At 41.2% G+C, this 22,073-nt stretch overlaps 1 protein-coding gene across 1 annotated transcript in view; it reads right to left on the bottom strand.

Moving 5' to 3' along the window:
- The window catches only part of LOC122812231 (serine/threonine-protein kinase N1-like), a 2,446,550-nt gene that overhangs the window by 2,103,971 nt on the left and 320,506 nt on the right, over nucleotides 1-22,073 (bottom strand). The gene's annotated exons all lie outside the window — the stretch shown is intronic.

Consider the following 22,073-nt stretch of genomic DNA (forward strand, 5'->3'; position numbering starts at 1 on the left):
ACTACTCAGCTGGCAAGCTGGTCACAGTATTTCACAAACAAAATCAGGCATTTGTTTCTGCTTCTATTAGCAGGTTATAGAATAATCTCAGCTATCAACTCCAATAGATCCCTGAAAAAAAAAAAAACTTTTAAGTCTGAACTAGAAAAATGCCTCAGCTGCAGTGAAACTATCAATCTGGCATTGTTTAAATCTTTACCAGTCATTCACTCCTTGCCTTGTAAGGTGATTACACAATGTGGTCCTACTCCTCTTTATTTGATCCATATTTTCTGACAAGTGGTAGACTATTTCACTCACTCACTCACTCAATTGCTCGCTCACTTATTCACTCTCTATATATGTCCTCATCTTTCCCTAAAATTACCTGTTCTAATGAACTGGATGAAACTTTGCTGCTGAAGAACTTCTTACGTAGTTATTACATCTTATTACTGTGTACCACTGTTTCACATTATGTGTAAATTGATCTTTACAGATAGTAGAGACACTTGCCAGACGGTCTTTAGGTGGAAAAATCAAAGGATTAAAGCAAAGTCTCTTACTGCTGGTGTAGGTAGGCATCACGGAAAACAGGAAATGCTTTAAAAAATCTCTTGCCATTGACGAAGACAGACACAAAGTGCCATGTCGAAAATTTAACAGCCCACAGACAGCAACATCTGATGCCTCTCTGATGGTTGTTATTGCTAGGAGCATTAATAATAAAGTTTTTTTTATTGGAAAATTTGCTACGTTCCCACAAGATCGATGTTGTTATTGTTTCTAAAACATGGTTAAAGAACAATGACTGGGAAATCAGTTCTGTCAGGGTATAAATGTTTTTACTGTAACAGACATTCTAATAAAAAAATCAGGTGGAGGGAGGTGTTATGATAGGGATTAAAGACAACTATGAGACCTGTGATTATTACCTGTTCAGTGATAACACCAACACTGCAGACTGCGTAACTGTGACAATACAGACAACTCTGGAACATATAACAATTGTTGAATTGTATAGACCACCAAAGTCAAGTGCAGATGACCTACAGGAATTCATACATTTCTTGCACGAAACACAGGAGGGAAGAATAATATTAGCAGCAGAAGCAAATTTACCAGAAACAGACTGGAATAATATTGATTCCACAACATTAGTAAGGAAATTATTCACAGCATATATTCAGGAACAACAATTGCTTCAGATTGTAAAAAAAAAACCTACCAGGGGACAGAACATACTAGACATTGTTTGTGTTCCACATAAATTTCTGTAACTTCAAGACAGGTTTTACCACCACTGATGTGCAGTGATCATAGGGTTATAAAGGTTAATTTGTCGCTAGATAATTCTGCCAAAATGAAATCTAAACCAATGCACAGAAGGTTAATTAAAGATTATACGGAAGCAAAACGGTCACTATGTAAAACTAACTGGAGTGATACATTCAGTTGAAAAACTGCAGATGGAATGTGGAAAATTAAAAAAAGAAATTGAGTGCAAATACTCAAAAAAAATGTTCATCAGGATTAAGGCATACAACATCAGCCAGACATATTTCCATATCAACAAGATATCTGATTAAGGTGAGAGACAATATATATAAGAAATGGAAGAGAGGTCGAACTGCAACTTTGAAAACTGAAATAAACAAGCTGGACAAACAGATTAAGTATAGTGTGAGACAAGATCAAGAAAATTTTGAAGAAAGTTTATATAAAGATATTGAGCACAACAGGAAACATTTTTATAGATACATAAGATGGAGAAAGAGTAAAGACATACAAATTGATAAACTGTGTGCAGATTCTAAAATTTATTCTCAGATACAACAGATTATAGATATACCTACAAAGTTTTATGCAAAACAGTTTGGCTCCACAAAAGAGGTAGTAAATTGTCCTAGTGACTTACAGGTAATTCCAGATACTGGAAAAAGTAGATTATAATGAAAAAGAACTGTGCAAACTGGATCCTGACAAAGCACAGGAAGGAGACGGAATTAGTAACAATGACCTGAGAACACTTCAAGCAGGAACTTACAGTACCATTATATCGATTATTCACAAGGTCTTATAAATATGGTGAGATTCCTCAAGACTGGAGACATGCTTATTAAACCTGTTTTTAAGGGACAGGGGAGTAGGACAAACCTAGAGTCATATAGACCCTTAAGTCTACTTTCATGTTGTGGAAAAATAATGGAGAAGGTAATATTGGATATGTTATTGTCAGAACTGGATACGTTGGGACTTGAAGCCATATATCAGCATGCATATGTTGAAAACAGATCTATTACCACCTGTAACATGATGTTCTATAACAATACAACAACAGCTATGAATGAAAAATTGTGCTGTGAAGTAATTTATATAGATTTAACTTCAGCATTTCACAGGGTCATACACATAACTAAATTAGTACAACTAGGTATTGATGTACTCTTGATAAGATGGATAGCTGCATGGCTTACAAATACAACATGAGTATCATACAGCAGCTGGACAGGCTAAATCCTTGGTTACAGTCAGGGTGTCCCACAGAGCTCTGTCCTAGGCCCTTGCTTGTTTAGATTGTATCTTTCAGACCTAACTTTTTATCTGAGGTGTTCCACAGTCTATATGCAGACATCCTGAAATTGGGTAAACTGATTACATGTGTTACAGATAAGGCATGTCTAAAAAATAACTTGACTAAATTGACCATTTGGGTACAGGAGAATAATATGCTGATAAATGCATCAAAAGCTAAGCATATGAGATTTGGTAGGCATAAACTGAAAGGTGAATATTTAATACAGCACACAGTGATTGAAACTGTAGACTCATTTAAGGACCTGGGTATATGGGTAGATCCAGCTATGAGTTTTTCTAATCATATCAACTAATTGGTTAATGATAGTTATAGAAATTACAGTTGTGTACATTTACCATAAGTGTAGATGTTCGAGTGTATTCACTGTTGCAATCATCGCATTTGGGTTATTCCTGCCAGGGTAGGCCTCAGCCGGGCCAAATACCAGAGGCTTAGTATTTCTGCGTTGGTTGCTGTTGCTTCGGGACTGACATCAAGTCGTCAATAGTATAAAGTATGGCAGCCGAAGCCATTACATCAGTTTTTCTTACCGTAACCTGTCAGGAGCTCCCAAGTAGGAAGCAAGTTCTGGTGGAAGAACCCCACCAGTAGAAAGTAAATACCAATGTGTCGCTTGTAAGGAAAGAGAAGAGAAAAAAGGGGGGTGGAGGGAGGGAAAAGTACAGTTGTGTACACTTACCATAAATGTAGATGTTCGAGTGTATTCACTGTTGCAGTCATTACATTTGGGTTATCTGCTTGCAGTAGCCCTCAGTCGGCCTGATTAACAAAGTCTTGGGTCCTGCATCAGTTGCTGTCCCTTCTTTCATTACGTCAGGAGTATAAAACAGTCAGCAGGCTCCATTACATCAGTTTTTCTTGACCCAGATGTCAGGTGCTCCCCTAATGGGAAAAAATTAAATCTATAATACAAGGATATACCTCCAACAAAAAAGCAAATACACCAAAAAGCTTTTTGAGCATAGTAAGTGAGAGTACAGGTATAGCCAAAAGAAGAAAGGGGGCTGGAGGGAGGGTAACCAGGACTGCAACAGTGAATACACTCGAACATCTACATTTATGGTAAGTGTACACAACTGTACTATGTTCTTCATGTTTCACTGTTGCAACCATTACATTTGGGTAGATTCCCAAAGCTAAGGTTGGGAGGAGGAATTTAAATAGAATTAGGACCAGCTATAAGGCCCTGCAAGTCTGCTGTGGCAAAACCAGCTCTGGATGTAGAGAAAATTGGCAAATGATGATGCTTGGTGAAAGTATGTACAGAACTCCAGGTAGCAACTTCTAGGATGTCCCTTGAAGGGACGCCCCTGAGAAAGGCTGTAGAGGTAGATGCAGCCCTGGTTGAATGGGGTCTGATGCCCTGTGGAATAGGTTTTCCATGGTGCTTATAGCAGAAATTAATGCAGTGGCCTATCCATTTTGAAATGGTTTGCTTTGAAATAGTTTTCCCCTCTGTCCCTGCAGCAAATTCCACTAGCAGTTGTTCAGACTTCCTTTGAGGTTTAGTCCTGTCCAAGTAGAATCTCAGTTGTCTGTGCACATCTAAGGAGTGCAGTATCCATTCCCCTTTGTTCTGTGGGTTAGGAAAGAAGGTAGGCAAATGAATGGACTGATTAAGAACCACAATGGATACCACTTTGGGCGTGAAGGAGGGATTGGTTCTGAGGGACACCCTGTCCGCATGAAAGATGATGAAAGACTCCACTGCTATAAGGGCCTGTAACTCGGATACCCTTCCTGCAGAAGTGATTGCTAAAAGGAAAGCTGTTTTCCAGGAAAGGAATTTTAAATCTGCAGTAGCAGCTGGCTCGAAAGGAGGAAGAGTGAGTTTCTCCAAGACAAAGTTAAGGTCCCAGGCTGGAGTTGGAGCTCTCCTCGGTGGCTTTACATTTTTGGCCCCTCTAAGGAACTGCTTGAGCAGTGGGTGAGAGAAGAGGGGAGGCTCTCTGCTATAATGAGCTGAAATGGCTGAGGCATGAATTTTGATGGAGGAATGGGACAAGCCCTTATGAAGCATCTCAGTCAAATATTGTAGAATCTGAGGTAAATTGGGCACTGCTGCGCTCATCCCTTGAGATTGGATCCGGGTACAAAATCTTTTCCATTTTGCAGCATAGAATTTTCTAGTACTAGGCCTCTTAGCCTTTATAATGATATTTATCACTGATTTACTGAGGGGTGGTAAAGGAGAGATTAGGTAATTAGCCAGGCTGCTAGGTTCAGGGTTTGCAGCTGAGGGTACAGAATCTGGTTCTCCTGCTGAGACAACAGGGAAGAAGTCTGAGACAGGTGCTATGGGGCCAAGCGTGACACACTACACAGGAGGGGGTACCAGTGTTGGCGTGGCCAGTCTGGTGCAATTAAAATTGTCCTTGGCTTTTCCTGTTTGATCTTTAGTAGTACCTTGGAGATCAGAGGCAGAGGAGGAAAGGCATAAACTGATAGGTTTTTCCAGCTGAAGGATAAGAGCATCCACTTTCCAAGCTAGTTTGTGGGGAATCCTTGTGCAAAATTTGTCCAATTGATGGTTCTGGGGGGAGGAAAACAGGTCTATATCTGGGCTCCACCATTTGCTTGTCAACATGTTGAAAATCCTTGGTTCCAGTTTCCACTCGTGTGGGTCCATGAGGTTTCTCCTTAATCCATCTGCCAGTGTACTTAGTTTTCCTGGCAGGAATTGAGCTTGTAAATCCACTTGGTAGCTCAAGGCTGTGTTCCACAATGCCATGGCTAGTCTGCAGAGAGGGTAAGAGTGTGTACCCCCCTGCTTATGTACCACATGACCGTGGTGTTGTCTGTCTTTACCATTAGTTGTCCTGGAAGAATGTGGTCCTTGAAGGCTGTCAGAGCATTCTGTACAGCTAACATTTCCTTTTGATTTATGTGTAAGTGCATTTGACGTGGTTTCCATTTGCCCTGAATGCACTTCCCTGCCAGGTGAGCCCCCCATGCATAGTCTGATGCATCTGTTGTTAAGGTTTGGGTAGCAGGGGGTAGTGTGAATGGTAGTCCCTTGTTTTGGTGGCAGGCCTCTGCCCACCAAAGGAACTCTAGGTGTAGACAAGGTATGATAGGAATCATAGCTTCTAGATCCTGTGAATGTTGACACCATAGACATTTGAGATACCATTGCAGTTTCCTCATATGCAGCCTTGCATATGGAATTAGAAGAAGGCAGGAGGCCATGAACCCCAAGGCCTGCAGTACTTGCCTTGCAGATAGCTGGGTTTTTGTGGCCACTTGTTTGAAGAAGGTTGTCAAATGAGTCTGTTTCTCTGGCGTGAGGAAAGCCATCTGAGAAATTGTATTCAAGCTTGCTCCCAGGAATATAATTTGTTGACAGGATACCAAGTGTGATTTATTTTCGTTTATGGTGTACCCCAGACAAGTCAGTACCCTTTGAACAAAAGCCAGATGATTCAAAAGTATGTCCTGGCTTTCTGTCTGAATTAGACAATCGTCCAGGTATGGATATATTTGAATATTTCTTTGCTTGCAGAATGCAATGACTGGAGCTAGGCACTTTGTGAATACCCTGGGCACAGTAGATAAGCCAAAGGGCAGTGCAGAGAACTGATAGTGCATGTCGCCTGCTTTGAAGGCCATTAGTCTGCAAGACTCCCTGATAGGGATGTGCAGGCATGCTTCTTTTACATCTAGTGTTGCCAACCATGCATCTTTGCCTAGCATAGGAAGCAGCTGGTGAAGAGTCAGCATCTTGAATTTTAGAATCACCAGAAAGGTATTTAGATTAGAAACTTCCAGGATAGGACGCCATGTATTGCCTTTTCTGGGTACCAGAAAAAGTCTCGAATAGAAAGCTTGTCCCTTTTCCTCTTCTGGTACCAACTGAATAGCCCCCATGCTTAAGAGAGTGAGTACTTGATTTTAGGCCTCTGCCCACTGATTTGGGGGTAGATCTGGCCACCCGCTTGGTGTTGGTAAGGTGTGGAAGTGAAATCTGTATCCTTGGGACACTATATTTAATACCCATTTGTCCTGGGTAATGAGTTCCCAGTTTTTGGCCTGCAGATCAATCTTTCCACCTAAAGGAGTATTCAGCTGGGAAGTGCTTGGAAGTTTTAAAAGCAAGTCATTCAGACAGTTTTCCATAGGGGGAGTCCTACTACTCCATGATTTGGGTGCGGAAATCCCCCCACTGCTTAGTCTTGTGTGTCCCCTGGGACTGAAACCTGGGGTTTCTGCAGTGTCTGGGTTTGGCTTGAGAAGACGTGGAAGGGGCTGGAAAGGACCAATTCTTAGAGGGCCAGTGCCTACTAAATCTAGGAGCTGAGCTTGTAAGAAATCTTTAACAGTTTGCATAGATTTAGCTTTATCTTCCATCTTTTTAAGAACTTCCTCTGACTTGTTGCCAAACAGGCGGTCCTGATTTAAGGGAGCATCCAACAATTTAGCTTTAACATGATCAGGCAAAGATTGCTCCTTAAGCCAAGCATGCCTTCTAAGCACAGACCCAGTACCAGCAGCCCTGCAAGAGGCCTCTAATGAATGAAATCCACATTGCAAAGTATGTTTTCCAACCTGTTAGTTAGATTGCATTAAATCCTGCAATTCTTTATTTTCCACACAGTCAGGAATAATCATCATTTTCTATTTAAACAGTCCAATAACATGTTGCTGATACTTTAACATATGAAACTGGCAGTTTAAAGCCCTAATGGCCAAGGATGCAGAAGTGTAAACTGAAAAAATATGTTGAGCTCTCTCTGCTTACTGCTTGGTGCACATGGTGTGATGGATCTGCAGTGTTCTTAAGACACTCAGTCTTGCTGGCTGGATTCTGCTAAAATTCAAAGTCTAGTTATATTTGCATTCACAGTCTGTTGCATACAGAAACTTGCAGAATATACACTGATGAGAGAATATACTTTGCAGCACTTGTCTTTAAGAGCAGTAACCAATAACTTTTTTATAATAAACCAAACGGAAACACGTTACAGCTTAAAAGTACTGATCCAACTTTACTTCTCATATAGTACAGATGATGTGAGAGATATAACATTTACCTCAGAACACCAAATGTGTTCCTACCATACCCCTCTAACCTAGCTGGATTTATACAGCTCTTTATATACAGTTTTAGTCCTGTAGAAACAATACTAAGCTTCCTTGTTTAACAATGTCTTGTAAGAGACCAGCTTTTCTGACAGTGTGAATATCCTGTAACAGTGTCCTGATGTCCATGTAGAAAAACATATTTTTGAGGAAACACATTGTATTCTATTTGGATCTGTGTATATGAACATATGTTCTTGTACCAATGCTGATAAGCATATCCTGTTTTTTATGAAGAAAAACATATTTTTGAGAAAACACATTGTCAGAGATCAGCTTTTCTGACAGTGTGAACATCCTGTATTTTATTTGGATCTTTGTATAAAAAAACATCTGTTCTTGTGTCATATCCTGTTTTTCCATGCAGAAAAACATGTCGTTGTTCTTTAAAAGCAGATTTTGCATTTTTGTTCTTGCATACATCCTGTTTTGAGTCTGTAAGGGAATAATGTTCATTCTTTAAAAGCAGATTTTGTATTTTTGTTCTTGCATACATCCTGTTTTGAGTCTGTAAGGGAAGAATGTCCATTCAGCAGATTCCTTTTCCAAGCCATGGTCATTTAGTATGACTGCTGATCACATATTACTTAAACTTTGTTTCTGCATTTAAGCAAGCCTTTTCTTTCAGCATATTTACAACATAATTAATTTCAGATTTATATTCATAAAATCTAACAATTCCCTCTGTTTTTAAACACACTCTATACATTTTATATAGAAAACACAAGAAACAAACCTTTAGTTTGATACAGCAAATCAAAATGCAATTTTACATAGTTAATACAATGATATTAAAGTATTACTACCAAAACTGAATGTATTTAACAACTTTTTCTTTTGCAGACCATTCTGTGAAAATATTTTTTATCAGTTATGAGCTGTGTCTGCTTTAATGTTATTTTTTTTAACTTGATCAATTTATTCTTTTGCAATCACAGAATTTAATTTATGACTTAGAACTGTTCCATTAACTCTTTGCAACTGTTAAATTAACTATAAGAGACAGTAACCATGTGCTATTGCAAGCATTTATACACTACTGAAAACACACAATTTCAATGTCATTTTAACCATAACATTGTGGTCATGTCTTTGAACTGCTCAATAACATCTTGGTAAAATACTGAACTGGGCTTAGATAATAAATATTTGAAAGCAATTATTTTACTGGGGTAAAACCAATGATATTACAACTTGACAAATTACTTTCAAACTTATTACAATGTATTCTGTACAGTATGTATTTACATAGACTGTTTGCTGTTCATGCATTTCAATCTAGTAGGTACCCTGGACCCATTTTTTTATTAAATATGTTTTTTTTCACACATATTCATTACTAGACATTAATCTCATTTGTACTGAATTCTTCTGCATTTGTACATACAAAGACTATAAAGTACATTTAGTCTAATCTTACAAATTTAATAACATTAATATTAAGCAAAATCTTGGAAAATGTTTGTCTTTTTAGAAATATCTAGTGGAACTGATACCATATCCATATGTCCTGTTATTTTAAACTACATACTCAGCAATTAAAAATATTCATGCTTTTTTATACCAACATTGTTTTGCCAAAAACATATTAAAAATAGTGACCAATCTTGCTATTGCATATCTTTATTCTCTCTTGTATAGCTTTAATAAAGCAATTTTAAATCATCTCTTGTTTTTTAAACCATCTCTTGTATAGCTTTACAGTTTAACAGGTTGTAAATACAATTTAATACTAAACAATACAATAATAACCATTATGATAGCTATTAACAACTTGTAAAATATCTTATCCTGTCAGGTTTAATCCAGTTTACCAGTATTTCTAATACACTAATACCTGTTTTTTCCTCTCATAAAAGAGTATTGTCAAGAAGGAATGAGATATTTTTTCCTGTAGCTTTATTTTAGACCCTTATTATTTATTTTATGTAGCTTTATTTCAGACCCTTGTTGTTTATTTTTCCTGTAGCTTTATTTCAGACCCTTGTGCAGTACTGCTTATACAGTCAGTGTAAAACTGAGAAAGTGCCCCTCCCCCTGTAGTACTGCACTATTGTTTATCTGCTTTATGCTGTGAGAATAGAATGCATGTCAGCCCAACACTTTGGCCATACGCCACGCTATTTGGTTACTAATAAACTATGGACTTTTATCTGATTTGATCATTAATAGGTATTTACACCCTCCTGCACAATTGATTTGAACTGTATGTATACTATAGCCCATTTGCTGGCTGTACTTGATGCAACTGAGGTAAATAGACATCATTTTACAATTACCTTACATGGATTTCAGTATTTTTTTTTTTTTATTTATTTAACTATTTAACTGTCCTGCCATTAATTTTACAAAAACTGTTTGACTAATACCATCTGTGATTTTCTTTTTAAAATTCAGAATTTTAACTGTTTGGTGTTACTATATAATTATAAACAAATTGTAAAAAACAAAATAGATATTAGTTTAGCCAACACATTTATATTTATATTATTTATATTTGCTGTTGTCTGCCTGTTATTCTTGTGTATTGTAACAGATGTACTCTAGATGAAAAGAACACACATGCATGTCTGTCTTGTATATGTATATCTTTATACAAGCATGTCAGTCTTGTGACTTTAAATCTTTATTCTTATTAACTATTTTCATTTAATTTTTATACAGTAGTACAGTTTTGTTTACCTTTTGACTGTGCTAATGAATGGCATTCATATGCTTTACTTTACTGTAGTACTGATAGATGTCTTGCTTTAACTGAATGAAAGTAAAACATTTAAAAATGATTTGTCCAGACATCAGATCCTACCATCCTACCATGTATGTTTAACCATTTTCAAAACATAAACATATAAAATATATTTCTTTTGCACAGATTAACTGTGTATGCAGGAAGTTCCCAGTCTCTGTCAGTTCAGCTAATTTATTTCCTTTATCCTGCAACTGCTGTTGAATTTCCAGTAATGTTGCATGGTCTTTCTGACATTCTTTAGTAAGCTGTTCTGCTGAATTTGAAACTCCTATGCACTTTTGAAAAGATGCATGTATAACTTGTCTAAGCTTCCTGAACTCATTGTGTCTGTCTTTTAGAAGTTTACTACATTCCTTTGTAACAAAATGTACTAGGGGTTCTATCAGTAACTGATTTGACTCACATGTGGTGACAGGACATAACTGTTCAACATCAGAATGTAATGGAAACACTTTACCCTTAGTTAATTTTCAGATCTGTCTTTACAGTCTATTTTTTAGCAATATGATGCAATATTATTTTATGGCATAATACACAAAATGCAGTTTTTGTTGAAGCACACAATAAACATTTGTCATATTTCACATGGTTTTCTTTGAGATACCCGTCAAATATTGTAATACATTTGCATAATGCCTTACTATCAACCTGCCCTAATAAGGTTTTACATTTACTAATGTGCTGTGTATACCAACATAGTAATTTACTAAAGTTTGGTTTACTCCTGCATGAATTATAAATAATATCCATACTGTCTAATATACAAAACTGTCGAATAGCAACCATACTAAAAATGTGACGAGAAAAAGTCTTACCAGTGAGCAAGAAAACAGGTGATCAGGCTGTTGTTGCAGATGGCTGTAAATTTTTCAAAGTCACTTGAGAAGCTGGGAAAGCACAACAGGCAGTGAACTGATGGGCTAGTGGATATCCCCCTTTTCTTTAAGAATTTATGGCACTGCGAATTTCTTGAACTAGTCTCACTCCTGATTGCAGACGTCTAAAAAACTTTACTACTAAAAGCTGCATATACTGGAATACTTCTGTTTAGGATTTACACATACGTACAAATGTTAGTTACTGCAATTTGACTGAAGTGACCCTCTGCAGGGCTTACCATCACTCCTCCTGTGTTTGAATGCAGATTGTAGGTTCAAATGCAGGCTAGCTTGCCATTGAAAAAATTATATGGAGCTAGTCACTCAGCTGCCTCGCCATTGAAAAAATATTTTGAGCTCTCTCTGCTTACTGCTTGGTGCACATGGTGTGGGATGGATTTGCAGTGTTCTTAAGACACTCAGTCTTGCTGGCTGGATTCTGCTAAAATTCAAAGTCTAGTTATATTTGCATTCACAGTCTGTTGCATACAGAAACTTGCAGAATATACACTGATGAGAGAATATACTTTGCAGCACTTGTCTTTAAGAGCAGTAACCAATAACTTTTTTATAATAAACCAAACGGAAACACGTTACAGCTTAAAAGTACTGATCCAACTTTACTTCTCATATAGTACAGATGATGTGAGAGATATAACATTTACCTCAGAACACCAAATGTGTTCCTACCATACCCCTCTAACCTAGCTGGATTTATACAGCTCTTTATATACACTTTTTAGTCCTGTAGAAACAATACTAAGCTTCCTTGTTTAACAATGTCTTGTAAGAGACCAGCTTTTCTGACAGTGTGAATATCCTGTAACAGTGTCCTGATGTCCATGTAGAAAAACATATTTTTGAGGAAACACATTGTATTCTATTTGGATCTGTGTATATGAACATATGTTCTTGTACCAATGCTGATAAGCATATCCTGTTTTTTATGAAGAAAAACATATTTTTGAGAAAACACATTGTCAGAGATCAGCTTTTCTGACAGTGTGAACATCCTGTATTTTATTTGGATCTTTGTATAAAAAACATCTGTTCTTGTCATATCCTGTTTTTCCATGCAGAAAAACATGTCATTGTTCTTTAAAAGCAGATTTTGCATTTTTGTTCTTGCATACATCCTGTTTTGAGTCTGTAAGGGAATAATGTCCATTCTTTAAAAGCAGATTTTGTATTTTTGTTCTTGCATACATCCTGTTTTGAGTCTGTAAGGGAAGAATGTCCATTCAGCAGATTCCTTTTCCAAGCCATGGTCATTTAGTATGACTGCTGATCACATATTACTTAAACTTTGTTTCTGCATTTAAGCAAGCCTTTTCTTTCAGCATATTTACAACATAATTAATTTCAGATTTATATTCATAAAATCTAACATAAACCTTCTTACCCCATCTAACCAGCGCCCTGGGGTAGGATTTTTAGCAGTAAAAGCCTTAATGCCCTTGGGTCCCTGTGAAATAGTCTCTGGATCCACAACAGGATTTTTAAAAAGGAACTTGTGCGAATCAGGAACCCTGTAATATCTGTCAGGTTTTCTGGGAGCAGCAGGCAAAGAATCAGGTGCCAAACTAGATTCCAAAAAAGCATCATCAACAATGTGTAGTACAGGAGGAATAGCTAAAGTCCTATACTGAGGTAGGAGAAGGAAATCCCTAAGCCTCTTTTTTGAATCAGAAAATTCCTGGCTTTCCCAGTGGAAATGCTCCCTTAGAGTATGTAAGCTTTCACCAAAAGAAAAATCCTCTGGAGTGGAAGCAGAGGGAATATAGTCCTCTGCATCAGAATCCTCATAAGTAGATAAGGGCAAATTGAGATTATCAGAAAAATCAGAATCCTGGTCAGAAGATTCATAAACAACTTCAGTTCTACGTCTCTTAGAAGGGGGAGGTTGGTTTCCCCTGATTAGAGTTATAAGATCTTCAGCCATTCTTATTTGTTTTTTAGGCATACAGGCCTGAGCATGCGGCCTGGGCATTACGCATGGTTCGAGATTTAGGCCTAAATGAAGGAGGTGTCGGTTTAATATGCAAATCCGTAGGCCTGAATACACCCTCAGGCTGGTGCCTGCACAGCGGCTCCAGACACATCCAAGGTAGAGACATCAGCGGGTTCCATAATTGAAGCATCTCACAGCATACCAGACTCCGAATGGGTCTCAGTAGAGGCCTGCAAATCAGAAGTAGCGGGTATCAGGGGCTGGGAAAGCGCCTCACTGAGTACCAGCGAACTGACGACTGGCTTAGGAGAAGCGCCGTCAGCAGTTTTGGACATCGGTGGCCTGTCTTTGTCTTTATCTTTGCATTTTTTCAAAATCCTGGTAGTCGGATGGCTAACCGATGACATTTCTGGATAATTAAAACAAGAACCGAAATATTTAGAGGCAAAAATATACAGACAACGGATAGTGCGCTGATTAAATAAAGCACAAAACCGACAGCAAGGTATGTCATGGTCAGGGCCTAGGCAAGGAATACAGTACGAATGAAAATCTTTATGAGGTATTTGCTTTCCAGAAGTAATGCAATTAAAAACTTTTACTTACATCGGCAGGGAGCAAGAAAAAGTTTCCCCAATGAGGTACTTAGCTTTAGTTGAAGACTTCGGTTCTGAAACTTGAAAACAAAAATTTCAGATGTCGGCCGACCGGCACTTGCGAACTGCTTCTGCTTTGAGCACCGCACAGCATGAAAGACTGATGTAATGGTGTCAGCTGCATGTTTTATACCCCTGATGACCTAACGTCATGGAAGAAGGGACAGCAATCCACGCAGGACCCAAGACTTTGGTAATCAGGCCGACTGAGGGCTACAGCAAGCAGATAACCCAAATGTAATGACTGCAACAGTGAAACACGAAGAACATCCAGGACTGCAACAGTGAATACACTTGAACATCTACATTTATGGTAAGTGTACCCAACTGTACTATGTTTTTCGTGTTTCACTGTTGCAGTCATCACATTTGGGTTGATTCCCAAAGCTGAGGAAATGGGTGGAGGCAGTCAAGGAAACTAGGGGCTGTCTAGGATGCCCTGCAAGACTGCAGAGGCAAACCCTGCCCTGGATTTGGAGAAAAGAGGCAGGTGGTAATGTTTGGTAAAAGTGTGAACAGATGTCCAGGTGGTAGCCTCCAGGATGTCCCTAGTGGGGACTCCTCTGAGGAAAGCTGCAGAGGTGGAGGCTGCTCTGGTGGAGTGAGTCCTGACCCCCTTTGAGGGAGGCTTTCCATGTTGTTTGTAGCAGAAATGGATGCAGTGTGCTATCCATTTGGAAAAGGTTTGTTTGGAGATGGCTTTGCCTTCTGCCCCAGTAGCAAAGCTAACCAAACATTGATCAGACTTTCTGAAGGATTTAGTCCTGTCTAGATAGAATCTGAGCTGTCTGTGCACATCTAGAGAGTGCAGGATCCTTTCCACCTTGTTCTGGGGATTAGAAAAAAAGGTGGTCTCATGTACACAGACAGCCCTCTCCTCCTCCCAACAAACACAAATACATGTGAGAGATGCAACTATATAGCCAAACTGGAGGCTGAACTCTCTCAACTCAGGGCTGGCATGACCAGACAGGAGGAGATGGTAACCACACACACAACAAACCCAGTCCCACATAGACCTACCACAACTGCAAACCAAACACAAAACACAAAGACATACTCGGAGGCTCTAATAAAAAACTTACCAAAACAACAGAGGCTCCCAAAGCAGACATCCAAAAATCCACCACCTCAAAACAAAACACATGCAACACATACTTCAATAAATCAGTGTGTCAATCAATCACAGCCCTTAAGGCCAAACACCATGCCTGATACACTAGTAATAGGTGACTCTATAGTCAGACACACTGATGTCCCGCTTACCAGGCTGAACAAGGAGAGGGTGACTGTGAGCTGCCTATCGGGAGCTAGGTTCTGCCACATAACACACGCACTCAGGTCACTCCAAAGCAAGTACAAATATGACTCCGTCATTGTCCATGCTGGCGTGAATGACCTGAGACGTACCTCCCTAGACTACATGAAAAGAGACATAGAGGAGCTCTCTGATTATTTAGCCCAAGCTGGTATGACCCTGACCCTGAGCAGCATCTTGCCCTCACCAAGAATGATGCCACAATACAAAGACAAGATGATCAGCTTTAATAATTGGCTCAAGTACTGATGTCATTCTAAGGGGATCCAATGTCTGTCTGCCTGGGATGACATGTTGGACAAGCCACGCTGCTTCGCAAGGGACGGCTTGCACCTGTCACCACTGGGCTTCCGGATATTGGCTAAGGCTCTTGCCACCCCCATAGTGCCTTTTTAGGCAAAGCTCAAAAGACAAAGCCACCTCCTTAGAAAACAAAAATGGAAAAAAAAACTAAGGGTAATGCTGCTCAACGCCAGAAGTCTAAATCTCAAGATGCAGGCACTCGATGCACTCCTCAGTATGGAGAACATCGACGTCTGTGCAGTAACTGAAACCTGGTTCAAGGCTCCTGAGAGCACCCCAGCGCTACCAGGCTATACCTTGTATCATGCTTTTCGGCCCCAAAACCCGGGCGAACCACAAAGGAGGGGAGTGTCCATATTCATCAAGGACACCCACACCTCCAGGTTAGTAGCAACACATGAAGCATCGGAGACCATACAGGTGCAGCTAACCATAGGCAAAACTGCTATACAACTGGTAGCATGTTACAGACCACCCTCCCAATCTCAGGAACCCCACTCAGCCTTCCTGAAGACTTTGGAGGATATGAATGTATCACAAAATACCATCATACTGGGAGACTTCAACTACCCTAACATAGATTGGGTACATTATTCTAGCCCTAACACCCTAGCCCAAAGGTTCCTGGAATTCATAAATTCAAATGCACTGGAAGAACTAGTCACCTCTCCCACTAGGGGAGATAATATACTAAACCTGATCATCACAAACATGGGGACAAAATGCTCCACACCGGAGGTATACCCCTCACTAGTGAGATCTGACCACAAACTAATCACCCTGGATATACATATCCCACCTCCACCCCCAGCACAAAAGACCACAGTGAAAAACTTCTCAAAAGCAGACTTCACTCTTCTTAAGACTGAGATGGTATCCTTTAAGCCCACTGGGCCAGTGGGTACCACATCCCACAATGCTGAATCCTTCACAAATGCTTTCTATGGACATCTCCAAGAATGCATGGATCATGCAATCCCAAATAAATCCAAGTCCCTCTCCACCAAAGGCAAGCGTCCTGTCTGATGGACCTCAGCTATTAACAAATTGTATAACAAAAGATGGAAGCTACTGCCCGACAGAGCAAAATCCCATAAAGGGAAGTCATCTCTGATCAACACTAGCAGAAAACTACGTTCTCTCATAAAAACATCCAAGGCCAACTTTGAGAGAAAAATCGCTAAGGACACTAAAGATAACCACAAAGCCTTCTTCAGCTATGTTAGAAACCTGGGCAGAAACCCTCAGATATGCTCAGAGTTAGTTCACAACAACAAAAAATACACTGAACCCACAGATATTGTTAACATTCTGGCTGACAGGTTCAGTGCAAATTTCTCCCCTCCCTCACCCCCAAAAGAAGAAATACTTATCCCAGCTGAATGTAATCTCCCTGTCATCTCAGATGTCCATGTGAGAGCCGCCCTCAGCAAAGCTAAAAACACAGCATCAATGGGACCTGACGGTATCCCGGGTTGCGTGCTACGTGAACTCCAAGAGGAGCTAAACCCGCACATAAAAATGCTATTTAAACGTAGCCTTACTACAGGATATGTACCTGAACACTGGCGTACAGCAACAGTGGTCCCACTCCACAAAGGGGGCACCTCTACAGACCCTGGAAACTACCGCCCCATAAGCTTAACCAGCCTGGTCTGCAAAGCTATGGAAAGAATCATTATGGAACTCATAAACAGAGACATTGGGGACCTACAGACACTTGACCCCACCCAGTTTGGCTTTGTAAAGGGCATATCCTGCCTTTTGAACCTGGTTGACTTTTTCGAAACAGTCACTAGAGCCATTGATGAGGGCAAAGCAGATTATACAGCCTACCTGGACTTGGCTAAGGCCTTCGACACAATACCCCACTCAGGCATCATAGATAAGCTCAACAGCTTAAATGTAAACCCTTATGTCACTAGATGGGTTGCAAACTGGCTAAAGGACAGAACTCATAAAGTTAAAATCGCTGGAGCAATGTCAGACTCAAAGCCAGTCACAAGTGGTGTCCCACAGGGATCTGTCCTGGGACCCCTCTTGTTCGGCATTCATTTCTCAGATGTTAAAGCAAACATGGGAGGGTTGTGGCTGACAAAGTTGGCAGATGACTGCAAACTAGGCGCCATAGTTGATACACCAGCGGACACATACATCCTACAAAAAGGCCTCACAGAAACGGACAACTGGTGCCGGAGTCATGGCCTTAAACTAAATGCCAAAAAATGTATAGTCATCCCCTTTGGGAAAAACAAAGTACCCACAAATTATCACATAGACAGCAACCCACTGAGTACGGAAAAAGTAATCAGAGACCTAGAGACCCAAGTTGACAGCGACCTCTCATTTGACACCCACGTTGCCAAAGTGGTTAGAAAAACATTCTACCTTGCACACCTTATCATGAAGAGATTCACATCCAGATCCAAGGATGTCATTGTACCCCTATACTCCTCCCTCATCAGACCCATGATTGAGTACAATGCCCCATTTGGTATGTACCTCACACGGCATTTGCAACAGCTGGAGAGACCACAAAAGTACCTCACCAAGAGGATCAAGGGTCTCCAACATATGTCTTATTCTGCCAGACTAAAGAAACTCCAGCTCTATTCAGTAGCATACCGCCTGCTCAGAGGTGATCTCTGCCTGACGTACAAGGCCATGTCCAATCAGGAACTGATGGACATGCTCCACCTCAAAAAATCCAAATCCATCAGAACCACGAGAGCTAAAGACTTAAACCTCAGCACAAGTATGAATAGGACATGCTGGAGGGATAGATTCATAACCCAGAGGCTTCCCATGCTCTGGAACAAGATCCCAGTTCATGTTAGGCAGAGCCCCTCACTGACTCTCTTCAAGAGAAATCTTGATGAGTGGATGGGAGATCATAAGTTTACCCCAAGGGTCACATCTGTGTCACTACTAGACAGGGGCACAGTAAACTAATTTTATTATATAACGGGACCTTCACTGTGTCACTACTAGACAGAGGCACAGTATTCTAAATCTATTCTGTGCATTTTGTACCATTTTATGGGGTGGCGAAAGCCACATCACTATGGCTAGGCTTACAAATGCCCCAGGGCAGATAGCCTAGTACTAAACTATGAAACTATGAATGGATTAGTTGAGAGCCACACTGGACACCACCTTGGGCATGAAGGATGGGTTAGCCCTGAGAGATACCCTGTCAGCATGGAAGATGATGAAGGGTTCCACAGCCATGAGTGCTTGCAGCTCGGACACTCTTCTGGCTGAAGTGATGGCCAGAAGGAAAACTGTCTTCCAGAAGAGAAATTTTAGCTCTGCAGAGTAAGCTGGTTCGAAGGGGTGCAGGGTGAGCTTTTCCAACACAAAGTTAAGGTCCCAAGCTGGGGTTGATGCTCTTCTGGATAGCCTCAAGTTGCTAGCCCCTCTTAGGAACTGTTTGATCATGGGGGGGGGGGGTGAGAAAAGGTGCAGAACCTTTTCCATTTGTCAGCATAAGACTTTACTGCTAGGGTGTCTGGCCTCACGTATAACATCTAGAACCTGTTTACTGAGGTTGGCAGATTGACCTGTGGATAGGGAATAAGCCAAGGTGCAAAACTGAGTGTCTTCAATTGGGGATGCATGAATTCCCCCTTCCCTCTGGGTCAGGAGGTTTGAAATCTGAGGAAGATGCCATGGTGGCAGTGGGGACAGGCTGCACTGCAAGGGGTACCAGTGCTGGCAAGGCCAGTCTGGAGCTAAAAGAATTGTCCTTGGTTTTTCCTCCCTTATTTTGAACAGAACCCTCGAGATGAGAAGTAGTGGAGAAAAGGCATAGACCAATAGATTGACCTAGGGGAAGGATAGGGCATCCAGTTTCCAAGCCATGCAGTGATGCTCCCTAGTGCAGAATTTGCTGAGCTGATGGTTGGTGTGGGAGGCAAAGAGGTCAACCCTCGGGGTGCCCCAATTCTGAGTTATTAGGGTGAAGGTTCTTCTGTTGAACTGCCACTCATGGGGGTCCAGAAGATTTCTGCTTAACTGGTCTGTCAGAGAGTTGAGAGAACCTGGTAGGAATTGTGCTAACAGGTGGAGTTGCATGGCAGTGGCTTTGTGCCAAAGGGTCATGGTCAGCCTGCATAGGGGCTAGGAATGAGTCCCTCCCTGCTTGTTGATATACCACATCACAGTGGTGTTGTCTGTTTTGATCAGGAAAGCCCCTGGGGAGAGAAGAGTCTTGAAAGCTATCAAGGCGTGCTGGACATCCATCATCTCTTTTTGGCTGATGTGCAGAGAGATTTGCTGTGGGTTCCATTGGCCCTGTCTGCACCTGCCGTCCAGGTGTGCCCCCCAGGCATAGTCTGATGCATCTTTGGTGAGCATCTAGGTGGCAGAGGGTGGTGAGAAAAGTAGTCCCTTGTTGTGGGACCACACTGTTGCCCACCAAAGAAAATCTTTTCTGAGGTAAGGATTTATAGGAATAAGAGTCTTCAGGTCTTGAGAGTGTTGACACCAAAGGCTTTTTAGGTATCACTGAAGTTTCCTCATATGCAGTCTGGCATATGGAATGAATAGTATGCAACATGTCATGAGCCCCAGAGCTTGCAGGGTTTTCCTTGCAGACAGCTGGGGGGTCTGGTGGCTAGTTGACAGAAGTAGGCTGTCAGGAAAATTTACTTTTCTGGTGTAATGAATGCCATCTGGGATGCTATGTCCAAGCTTGCTCCCAGGAATATAATCCTTTGTGTGGGCACCTGTTTGGATTTCTTTTCGTTGACTGTGTACCATACAGAGGTTAGTAGGGACTTTACAAAGGCCAGGTGCTGGAGCAGCTTTTGCTGGCTGTCTGCCTGAATTAGGCAGCCGTCTAAGTATGGGTAAATCTGGATATTCCTTTGTCTGCAATAGGCAATGGCCGGAGCCAGACATTTTGTGAAAACTCTGGCAGCAGTGGATAAGTGAAAGGGAAGCGCAGAGAACAAAGTGCTGCAGTCCTGCCCTGAAACAGAGATATTTCCTGCATGATTCCTGGGTAGGAATGTGGAGGTAGGCCTCTTTTAGATCTAGGGTGGCTAGCCAAGCATCCTTGGAGAGCATGGGTAGCAGCTGCTGGAGGATGAGCATTTTGAATTTTGGAATCACCAGGAAGGTGTTTAGAATGGATAGATCGAGGATGGGGCGCCAGGTGCCCTCTTTTCTGGGTACCAGAAAAAGTCTGGAGTAGAAACCTTGGCCTCTCTGTTCTGCAGGAATGTCCTCTACTGTCCTTATAGACAGCAGGGAAAGGACTTGCTTTTGTGCCTCTGCCCACTGGTCTGAAGGTAGATCTGGGACCCTTTTGGGGTTGAAAGGGTGAGGAAAGAAAAACTTTATCCCTGGGACACTATGTTGAGAACCCAGCGGTCATTGGTAATGGTGGCCCAAGTGCTTGTGGGAAAGGAAAGTTTTCCTCCTAGGGGTAAGTGAAGGTGGGCAGAGGTAAAGGTTGGGGGAGGTGAGCCACTGTGAGTTCTTACCATAATGGGGTGGCTTAGAACTCCCTGGTTTTGAAGTGGAGGTAGTCCACTGCTTAGATCTCTGCATTCCCTGTGGCTGCTGTCGGGGGTGTCTGGTTCCCCAGGGTCTGGTCTGAACTGGCTTAGTGAGAGCAGGAAAGAACCAGTGCTTGGTGGGACAATGCCTGCTGAACCTGGGTGGCTGGACCTGTAAGAAATCCTCAACTGTCTGCATAGATTTTGCTTCTTCTTCCATCTTTCTTAAGACCTCTTCTACCTTAGTGCCAAATAAGTTGTCTTTGTGCAAGGGGGCATCCAACAATTTAGATTTGACATAGTCTGGCAAGGGCTGTTCCTTAAGCCATGCATGTCTTCTAATGACAAATCCGGTGACTGCTGCCCCCTGCAAGAAGCTTCTAGGGTGTCAAAACCACAGTGCAAGGTGTGTTTAGTTACTTGACTTGTAAAATGCATTAACTCTTTAGATTCTGCACTAGCAGGAAAGGAAGACATTTTTTGACTGAGGAGTTCCAGGTTATGTTGCTGAAATTTTACTATATGGAACTGACAATTTTAGTGCCCTGATAACAAGAGTAGCTGAGGTTTATACTTTTTACCCCATCTGTCTAGTGCTCGGGAATCCCTATCTGAGAGGGTAGAAGTCTTAGCAGAGGTTTCTTTAATCCCTTTAGGCCCTTGAGAAATTACCTCATGGTGAGCTGTAGAATTTTAAAAAAGAAATTTGTGAGAGTCAGGGACTCTGTAGTACCGGTCTAATTTTCTGGGTGTAGGAGGGTGGGTGTAGGAGGGAGGGTATCAGGAGTCAAGCTGGATTCCTGGAAAACATCCTCCACAACATCCAGGACTGGGGGGATGGCCAAGGGTCTGTGCTGTGGAAGATCTAAGAACTCCCTAAGTCTCTTTTTAGACTGAGGGTAGTTCTGACTCTCCCATTGGAAATGCTCCCTTAAGGTATGAAGAGTTTCCTTAAAGGAAAAATCTTATGGGGAAGGTTCTGAAGGAATGGAATCCTCTGCGTCAGAATCCTCATAAGTAGAGAGGGGTTGCATGTCTTCATATTCAGATGGAT

This window comes from Protopterus annectens, chromosome 9.part0, assembly GCF_019279795.1.
Source record: "Protopterus annectens isolate FY-2018-M chromosome 9.part0, PAN1.0, whole genome shotgun sequence".
Classification (NCBI taxonomy): domain Eukaryota; kingdom Metazoa; phylum Chordata; order Ceratodontiformes; family Protopteridae; genus Protopterus; species Protopterus annectens.